The sequence below is a fragment of the Octodon degus genome, unplaced genomic scaffold (assembly GCF_000260255.1).
Source record: "Octodon degus isolate 3935 unplaced genomic scaffold, OctDeg1.0 scaffold00126, whole genome shotgun sequence".
NCBI classification, from domain to species: Eukaryota; Metazoa; Chordata; class Mammalia; order Rodentia; family Octodontidae; genus Octodon; species Octodon degus.
In genome coordinates this window covers 6,274,092-6,284,031 of record NW_004524702.1, presented here as the reverse complement: position 1 = coordinate 6,284,031, position 9,940 = coordinate 6,274,092, and the positions used below count along the sequence as shown (strand labels likewise).

The following is a 9,940-nucleotide window of genomic DNA, read 5'->3' as shown; positions in this document are numbered from 1 at the left end:
CGCCGGCCCCTCCCCGCCGCCGGCCCCTCCCCGCCGCCGGCCCCTCCCCGCCGCCGGCCCCTCCCCGCCGCCTTCTCAGCCGCAGCAGCGGCCCGCCCCTCCCGCCAGCAGCGAGATGAGGCCGACTGTGCGCACTGATGTTGCCTCCACTGCAGAAAAACTCAAAACTCAACGTCACAAGGAATCCTCGTGTTTGATATGTAGGGCCATAACTGTCTCCTAAATCAGTCCTCGCTGCCAACTATGAGAAAAAAAAAGAAAAATTATTAATCAGAGTATTACCAATCAGGTAGTACAGAAACTACTGAACAATGTGAATAATTTGCTAACCATTATCGGCTGATTATTTGCCCCAAATTATAGACTGCTTTTAATTTAAGAACTAGATATTGGGGCTGGGGAGACAGCTCAGAGGTCTTGCCTGGCAAGCACAAGGAGCCAGGTTCGATCCCTGGTACCACGTGCCGAGCCGGCCCCAGAACGCTGGGCTGGAAACCGAGCGTGGAGGTTCACACCTGGAATCCCAGCGCTGGGTGGGCTGAGACAAGAGGGTCACTACGAGTGTGAACTGCTTAGTGAGACTCTATACAAAATAAAATTTAGAAGTAGATATTGATTAGAACATCTAGAAAAAAACAAATGCTGTGGTTAACACAAAAGGATTCAAGACTCATCTTGCTGCGAAGTGTGATTTTTACCAGGCGTGTGCAGCGTGGGAGAGGCTGAAGCTGGGGGCTGGTCACCCATGCAGGCTGAGCAAGGCCAGTTCTGAGAACACCGAGCACCCGAGCTGAGCCAGGCAGACAAGTTGCTAGGCAGAGGGGTTTCAACTGACCACAGCCTCCCAAGCAGATAAATAAAGCAGCTGCAGCTGTTGGGCGGTTCTGTCTGTCCCACCAGGACCGGCGGCTCCGCCCGATCCCAGCTTCCTGCACCTTGGCTCTTGTTTCGCTTCATCCTCCACCCCTGGCAGCTGCGTTGGATGCAGCACTCCAGCACTACGATTTATAAAGCAGGTAATGGTACTGGGTAGGGGGTGGTGAAATTAAAGCCTACAGCAAAGGCAGGCGTGGTAGGCAGCCTGGAACAGTTGTCAATGCCGGAGACAGAACAAAAGGACAGTTACATAATCCATTTGGACACATTCTTGCAAATGTTAAGTACAAATGTAAATTCTAAAATGTTAACTACTGTTTCAGATTATGCTGTTCCACTAATCAGTCACTCGCTACATGTAATTTTATTTATTTATTTATTTATTTAGCGGAACCAGGGATTGAACTCAGACCCTTGCGCTTGCCCGGGAAGTGCTTATTCCACTGAGCCATCTCCCCAGCCCCCACATGTAACTTTAGATGTAAAATAAATAAAACTAAATAGAAGTCAGGTGTGTTAGTGTACGCCTGTAATCCCAGCACTTGGGAGACAGAGGCAGGAGGATCACTGCCAGTTCAAGGCCAGCCTGTACTACACAGTGAGACTCTGTCTCAAGATAACAAACAAAACAAAATAAAGAGAAAACCCCGTTTCTCTGCTGCGTGAGTCACATCCCGCCCTGCGTGTGGCTGCCACTCCTACTGAGCAGCGTGTGCACAGCATTCCTGCCGCTGCACAACGGTCTACGGGACAGCCTTGGTCCGGGACCTAAGCCTTTTCCAGTGGGAAGCAACCTCTAAACATTTATTATTTTCACCCACAATTACCATTGCTTTCTGCTCAGTTCTTGTGCTGTGACACAAGTGACTGAAACATATTTGCCACCACGGCTCTCTGTCAGAACAACCAATCAAATATCCTTGCTGGAGGAACTGAAAATATGAAACCACCAAGCTGAGAGAAGAAGACCGAGGTTTATCCAGACATCATGCTACTTCACTTCTGACTCTACGCCCCAAGTCAAGTTCATGACATTTCCGATTACCTCCTTGTCATCTTCTATCAATTGCTGTTATGAAAATAAAATGAGTCCTCCATTAGTAGCAAGGCGCGGTTCATTAGTGCTGACACTGCTAAAAGTAAGCCAGGACAACATAAGCAGCTACCAGAACGTGCACAGAAAGCGCCCGTGACAAGCTGCACACGAGCACAAGACGTGAGCAACACGGCTTAAAAAGTATGTGTGAGGGAGAGAACTAGAGCGGACGTTGGCACTGAGTTTTTAAACCTTCTAGTATGAACACTACAGTGTCCAAAACCTGGGTCACATGTCACACTTGCTTCTTCACAGAACACGGGTCGACCACTGATGTCCCCGAGCACAACTTAAGCAAACGTTACATTACAAAGTGCTAGGTTACTTTCCTGATTCATCTGCCTCAGTTAAAAGTTCTCTGGCTAACAGTTACTGCTAAGATGTCTCTCGGGTAGGTGGATGTTCAAGAAGAAGGGGGTGGTGAATGAAAGCAAGAGACAGGAAAAGGAATATTGTGGGACTGTCCTGCTTCAAGGTTGTATATGGTGGGATTTTTGGACTTATGTGCAAACATGAGAAGTATAGAATTCTTTATCCTATTTTTAAAATATAATCTAATTTTTAAATGTTTTTTATCATATTATGTAGGGACTTAAAGTTCAACATATCAATACTTGACAAAAAATACCTGTTCTTATTATGCCTAAGATGTTTGAAATGCAGTGAGAGAGTGAGGTCAAGCTTGATAGCCTTAATTGTTTGATAATAACAATAAGCTTGTCTTCTGGATGGCTAACAACCTAAGTTTGCAGACCAAAATTAGAGAAAAAGGAGGGCTACAAGGAAAGCCAACATTTTGGCCCTAACCTTCTAAGGTCATTTAAGACTCAGGACATATGAGAACTTGTACTGTAATGTCATGGACCTCAGTAGTGTCCCAAATTTTCTGATCAAGAAGATTATGGGGCCAAAGAGGAAAGTGATCGATGACGTAGAGTGTGCCTAAGGAGAGTCACATGGGGAGAAAACACTCTCTCAGGCTTTCACAGAGAGCACACTGGTCAAGCAATGGCCGTGACTCATCCACATGGCTGCACTGACAAAGGTTCTACAATCTGAGGTACAGGATCTCAGGATAAATCCTGAGGGGATTTCACTGACCTTCTCAGACCAAAAAGCTACAACTCTTGTTGCACAGGTCCTGCTTTACCTTGGTCTTAACCATCCAGCAGAAAAGTATGAAGACGAAATATAGGAAGTAAAGCCATGCTGTTGTTGAGCTGTGGGGGCTCAGGTCAACAATTTCTGACATTGCCAGTTAAACAGAAGACCCAATGCTATTATGGGCTACTGGACTCTTTTAGAATATTTTGCTGAGTTTACACACCTATAATATTCAATAACGGAACTTAGAAAAAATGGGGTATACCGATGAATGTCCATTTTGTATCTGTGTATTCAAAGTGGTTAGGATGGATGTATAGTTGCATTCTCTTAATGAATAGAATGATTTGTTCTAATGGTGTTTGTAAATAGGAATCTCAAGTCTGCATCTTGTACAGCAATTAACCACTAAGAAGAATATATGCAGTGTGTTATTTGTTGAAACTGTACTTCCGATTTGATTTGAAACTGTCTCATTGCTATCTGTTTATCAATAAAATTTTGAAGAAAAAAAAAGAAAATTACGCTCCAATAAAATTGATCTGAAATTTGAAAAAAAAATAAATAAAAAATAAAAAAAGTAAAAGTTCTCTGACTAACAAAAACGACCTTGAAAACCAATACATGAATTTATTTCACCAGAATAAAAGTGAAGGAGCCAAAGCAAGTGAAACACAGCTGAGACTACGCCTTTGCTGGGTGGTGGGCAGGTCACCGCGGATAGCTGCAGCCCTTAGCTGTAGGTAACAATCAAGAATCTGACGTGACAGCATATGTCCAATTCTTTTTTTTTTTTTATGAGCAGAATATATTTATTGAGGGAAAGAAAGCTCCTGTCCAAGAGAGAGTCAGGAGGGGGCCCGAGCGGGTAGTCCTGGGAAGCTGTCTCTTCAGGGACTTTTATAGAGGAAAACCACGCAGTGAGGCGGGTCTAAGGCGATGGAGAAGACATGGGAACTCGCTTAGGTGGGCATGAGGTGGGACAAAGCTATGGTCAGCCAATGAGATTACAAGCCATTCGTCCAATTCGGATCTGAAGGGTGACTTCTGCCCACTTTTGTGTGACACAAAGTAGTGATGAACTGTACGGGACAGTACACGTCACTGTGGAGGGTGGTCTTTATTCCCCCACAGCTAGAGGGGGCAAAGGACTGCAACCACCTTCCCAACCAACTTCTGTCACATTGACAATGTAATTAAACATGGATTGGAATACTCACCAATTAGTCGTGAGTGACAAAAATCCCATTTGTCTCTTATCCCAATCCTGTCCAGGTGACATCTTTCCCCTTCCATCACCACCTGCAAAATACTGACACGCCCTGTTGTCAAGACTGGCTCGTCAACCCCAGGCTGGAATGGTGGCCTGTCTGAGACCAAGCATCCCTGCTGCTGGGGCACCACAGCAGGCAGGGCCCGGAAGGTGACAGTTTTATTTAGAGCAGGAAACACAAACAGTGCAGCACTTCGCCGCTACACCGTGACTAGATCCTGCCTCTGTATACTGAGACAGCAAGTAGATATTAACAGCATCCTAATTAGCAACGCTGCACAATGACAGCTCTTACCATGATCTGACAGCACGTCACGACTTTCCTGAAGTTGGTACAAACTTTGCCCTCCGTTCTACAAACAACAGCAGGACCGCTTGGTTCTTCCTGGGTCACAAAGAACACACAATTTCCTCCCAGTACTTCAAAAAGAAAAAAATGTTAATTCCTCTTCGTACTAGAACAAAAGGCATTTCCATTCCACCACTGGCAGAGACCATTTATTCTATTAATTATACCTAAATACAAAATCTTGGAACAAAGAACTGGAGACTTAAAAAAGATTCATCCACTTTTTCCTTCTGCTGGGTACAGGGGGTCAGCTGTTTCCCCTTCATTTTGCTTTGTTTTGTTATGAGGCAGAATCTTTCTTGCTCAATAGTGCAGGCTGGTTTTGAACTCACTGTGTAGCTCACATTCATAGCAATCCTCCTGCCTCAGCCTCCCAAGTGCTGGATCAGGCGTGTGCCACCACGCCCTGCCTTGTTTCTTCTTCTTGTGTATACGCTGCTAGCCCTATTACAAATACTTAGACATAATCCAACCTTCTTCAATTTCAGCAAAGAGCTTCAATAAAAAAAGGTAAAATGAAAAAGCCTTGGCTATTGTTTTTATGTGTGTCAATGAGAAAAACATTACCCCCTTCCAAAAGTACTGTAAAACCCGATCCCTCCACGGGCTGACCCTTCCTCACCGGAAGTGGATCTCATTAGCTTCTTGGTCACATCTGGCATATTACTTGGCACCGAGGCAGAAAGCAACACATGCTTAGAAACGCTAACTAAGAATGTTGAAAAATTAACTAAGTAGATGCAATAGTTTTCGTAATGACACTGGAGAAATGCTTGTGACCAAGCGTCCCTTCCTACAGAAGTGAGCTGGACAGAGACTGTGGGCAACCTTCCTCTCAGCAGGGGCAACCACAGAGTGCTTCCCAGCTATCCAGCCAGAGCTCAGCCCTGTGCACACCTCCATACCTGCATTTAACATCTAGAAAATCTCATAGATTTGACCCTTAATCCCTAGCTCAGTGACGGCAAACCTCTTAGAGACAAGCGCTCAACTGCAACCCAAAACCCACTTGTTTACTGCGAAGTGCCAACACTGAAGTTAAGCCTGAATACTAAGGTTTGGTTGAGAAAAAACAACTCATACATGAACACGTCTGTCTTCACCACTTAACCACCTTACAGTTTACTCTGGCAGCACTCTCAGGTGTCGTTTCAGCTGCTCAATTCTTGTACTCAATACACTGGATGAAACTGTCATTTTTATATTTCCTGTTATATTATCTTATAAAATTAATGAAAAAATGCAAATTTTTCCTAAACTTACATAATTGGACTGCTAAGTGCTTAAAAGAAAAACAACACCAATGCCACAGGTGTGCCACCACTGCCCTAGTTGAAAATTCTCATCTGGTTCCTCAAAAATGAGTAACTTGACAGTTACAAAATGTTTCATTGAAGTGTGGGCTGAGCACCTAGCACCATAGGGAAGGAAGGAAAGGAAGCGAGGGGTCTTCCCCGGGGAGAAATTCAACAATACTACCTCTGCGCCTCATTTTAAATTAATTTTTGTGTCTTTTAAAGCTAGGGATGCTTATTTCCTTGAGATACCAGTTAGGTAATTTTTTTTTTTGGGGGGGGGGTTTGGTGGAACCAGGGATTGAACTCACGTCCTTGAGCTTGCCAGGGAAGCACTTATTCCACTGAGCCATCTCCTCGGCTGGTAATTTTTAAAAAACAAAGAATAAACATTCTTTACATTATTATATGTATAAGATGTACAAATGATGAAAGAAGCACATTGTTCAGACATGTATTTACTGATGATCATTAACTTAAAAATAAACGTCTTTCTACAACAGGAAGCTGGCTTGTACACCCTGATCTGACGAAGTCTACAGATTTCTTAAGACAGACTTTATTCCACAGCAAAGACGCCCGTGAGCTCTGAAAACAGCCTGAAGCAGACGGATCACAGAGAACTAAGACCCGCAGCCCGCAGCACACCGCCGCGGTGTTCCTGTTGCACCCTACATTTAAACTTGAAGAGGCAGACGTGGTGGCGCGTGCCTGTAATCCCTCCACTCCGGAGGCTGAGGCAAGAGGGTTGCCATGAATTGAGGCTGGCCTAAGCTACCCAGTGAGCTCAAGGCCAGCCTAGAACACATAGCGAGCCCACCTCAGAAACAAAAACACTGACGACAATCGACACAAAGAGCACAGATCCTAGTCTACTTGGACAGAATGAAAGCTTCGGTTTCTCAGTTTTACAGACCTGCAACTCCACGTGTGCACAGATAAAAATTAAAAAGAAGGTGCTGGAGAGACTTTATATTATCTAAGCTAAGTATTCATTATTTATTTATTTATTTATTTTTGGCGGAACTGGGAATTGAACTCAGACCCTTGCGCTTGCCAGGTAAGCGCTTATTCTACTGAGCCATCTCCCCAGCCCCAGTATTCATTTTTTATAAAATCTGAAGTACCTGGGAATTTAGCTCCTTCCTGAGGGCAGCCCTGGGCCGATGACCTACGGGCAGAGATGTACTGAACACCAGCTTGCTGGTTCTCTGGGTGAGGTCAATAAAAAACTCACTACATGGACATCACAGCTGTGCAGCCTGCAGCTTTGGGGGGGGGGGAGTGTCACAGAGTGCCTGGCTGGCTGCTGGCTTGCTTTCTTTCCATCCATCCTCCTGCTGTTCCTCTTCTATTTTTTTTTTTTTTCTGGAAACTCTGTAATCAATCATTTAAACATTAATTCCTACCTCAGGGTTTACTTCTCAAGCCCTAAGACACAGGATGTAGGTATTTTTTATTTATTTTATTTATTTACTTTTTATGTATTTAGTACAGGGTCTACTAGGGCCTCACTACACAGATCAGACTCCTAGTGATCCTCCTGTTTATCAGCCTCCCAAGTGCTGGGATTACAGGTGCACACCACCACACCCAATCTCCATCATCCTCTCGGTGAGCCCTAGAGGGCGGGGCTGGCATGGTATACTGGCGATCGGACCCTGGTGCCTGAGCAGGCGCTTTGGTCTGCTGAGCTATCTGGCTGGCCCTATAAGTATTTTTTAAATGAATGATACTTCTCTTTATTTTTTATTTTTTTATTTTTTTTCAAAGTTTTATTGATAAACAGATAGCAATGAGACAGTTTCAAATCAAATCGGAAGTACAGTTTCAACAAATAATACACTGCATATATTCTTCTTAGTGGTTAATTGCTGTACAAGATACTTCTCTTTAAAGGCAGTACATTTTCTACGTTGACATACCATGACGCAAAATGTTCAACTGTGTGCCACTCTTGATGTAAATGGACAAAGTTAATCTGGAAGAGATCTAAAATTCAAATTTAACTATTAGAGATAAAGATCCTTGGGCTGGGAGATAGCTCAGCAGTCTAAGGGCCTCTCTGGCAAGCACAGTGACCTGGGTTTGGTTCCCAGTACCACATGCTGTGCCAGCCCCTGGGACACGGGGCACACTGTGCCAGAGCTGAAACTGGGTGTGGTGGCGCATACCTGTAATCCAGTGCTGGGGAGGCTGAGACAGGAGGATCACTACGAGTCTGAGCTGTGAAGCAAGACCTTGTACCAAATAAATAAATAAATAATTTTTAAAAATTTTAACAATCCTTTACCTGAGATACATTTTCCAAATATTTTCTTTTGGTCTTTTAACTTTACTTGTGGTGGATTTGTCATGCAATTTATTTTATGTAGTCAAATTAATCACATCTTTTCATTTGTTGTTTGTGGATCTTGAGTTATAGTTAGAAAATGGTGCTTTCTTTCTTTCTTTCTCTCTTTCTTGGAACAGTTTTATTTTTCACACTGAGATCCCTACTTGCCTTGGACTTTATTTTTGTACATGATATGAGGCACGGGTCTAATTTCATCTTTCCTAAATGATCAGCCCTTTTGGCCTAGTACCATTTTACTGCAAAATCTAGCTCTCTGCCAAAGATGTACAATACCATCTTTACCTTTCCATGTGCCTTTGGGCCTATTTTTGCATTTTCCTGTTCTATTCTACTTGCCTTTTTATACATTCACACATCAGTCCCATATTATAATTACAGAGATTTTTGTAGCCTATATAACCACAGAATATGACATCCTTTGTAACCTTTATCTTCTTCATTCTAGACACTAAAGACAAAAAGCACTGTACACCAGCACTGAACTCTGGTGGGTTGGCTGGCATTGTGGGCAGCTTTGAAACTATGTACATGACAATCTTGAGCAACTAAGTGACCATGCTGTGAACAGTGAAAGCCAACTTTCTTGCTCCGGGAGAAGGCACACACAATTAAGGACAGAGGAGACCAGGGCAGGCAAACGCTAAGATGCTGCATTGGAACTGAGGTGACATTATAAACTTGTATTTTTTTAAAAAAAATGTGAAGATATACGTATATAGACAGAAACAGATGTGTCCAGATGTATGGTCATACGGTAATGCGTTTAATAAAAGGAAGCAAGAGAAATCGCTGACTCCGGGGCAGGAGCGGAGACCAAGGCAGGCTTGGAATATCGTGTGCTAGAAGATGCGATGACGGCAACCAATGAAAATGATCCATTTGCAGATTCCCACTGGCTAAACAGTGGCATAACTGAGTAACAAATAAATCCTGAGGGGGCTGGGGGATAGCTTAGCGGCGTAAGTGCCTGCCTGGCGAGCACAAGGTCCCGAGATGGATGCCCGGTATTAAAAACAAAAACAAAAACCCATAAATAAATAGACAAATACTGATGGATTACAATCTATAGAATGAGTCTGAGTCCCTAGATAACAATGGACAAAGAGGAATTAGAAAAGCGTTCCGCTCCCTGCCTCTGGTGCGGAGGGACCCGAGGGCTGGGTGTGGCCTCTCCGGGCAGGGGGGCTGGGCACCGAATCAGCTGACGCGCCGAATCCGGTCCTCTCTCCCGAGTCCCTGGGTACCGGCCGGTGCCCCACCGTGCTCTGCCCACCGTTACCTCGGCGGCTACAGCAGCCTTGGAGACGCTGCCACCGGTTCCTCTCCACCGCCGCTAGCGCGTCACGTCCCCGAGCCCAACTGGAGATGGTACAAACTCTATTACCCCCCACCCCAATTAGCGCTCGGTTAAGCGTGGAAGCCTCTTGGCCTGCTCTGGCCACCGTCCAGGCCAGAGCCAAGAACTCGACCAATCAGGCGAGACATTCGGGATAGAGGCGAGGCGAGGCGTGGCGAGGCGTGGCGAGGCGTGGCGTGGCGGGGCGGGGCGGGGCGGGGCGGGGCGGAGAGGTGCGTGCTCACGTTGCGGCAA

General features: G+C 44.8%; 1 long non-coding RNA gene and 1 other non-coding gene across 2 annotated transcripts; both read right to left on the bottom strand.

Moving 5' to 3' along the window:
• Positions 1–1,467: 1,467 nt before the first annotated feature.
• LOC111812502 lies at positions 1,468–9,731 on the bottom strand. Its single transcript, XR_002817995.1, has 4 exons — positions 9,629–9,731; positions 4,645–4,769; positions 4,297–4,378; positions 1,468–1,945 (listed from the first exon to the last, which is right to left on the bottom strand). It is a non-coding gene; the product is annotated as an uncharacterized LOC111812502 (long non-coding RNA).
• LOC111812516 lies at positions 5,043–5,210 on the bottom strand. Its single transcript, XR_002818007.1, has one exon. It is a non-coding gene; the product is annotated as a small nucleolar RNA SNORA81 (small nucleolar RNA).
• Positions 9,732–9,940: the final 209 nt, after the last annotated feature.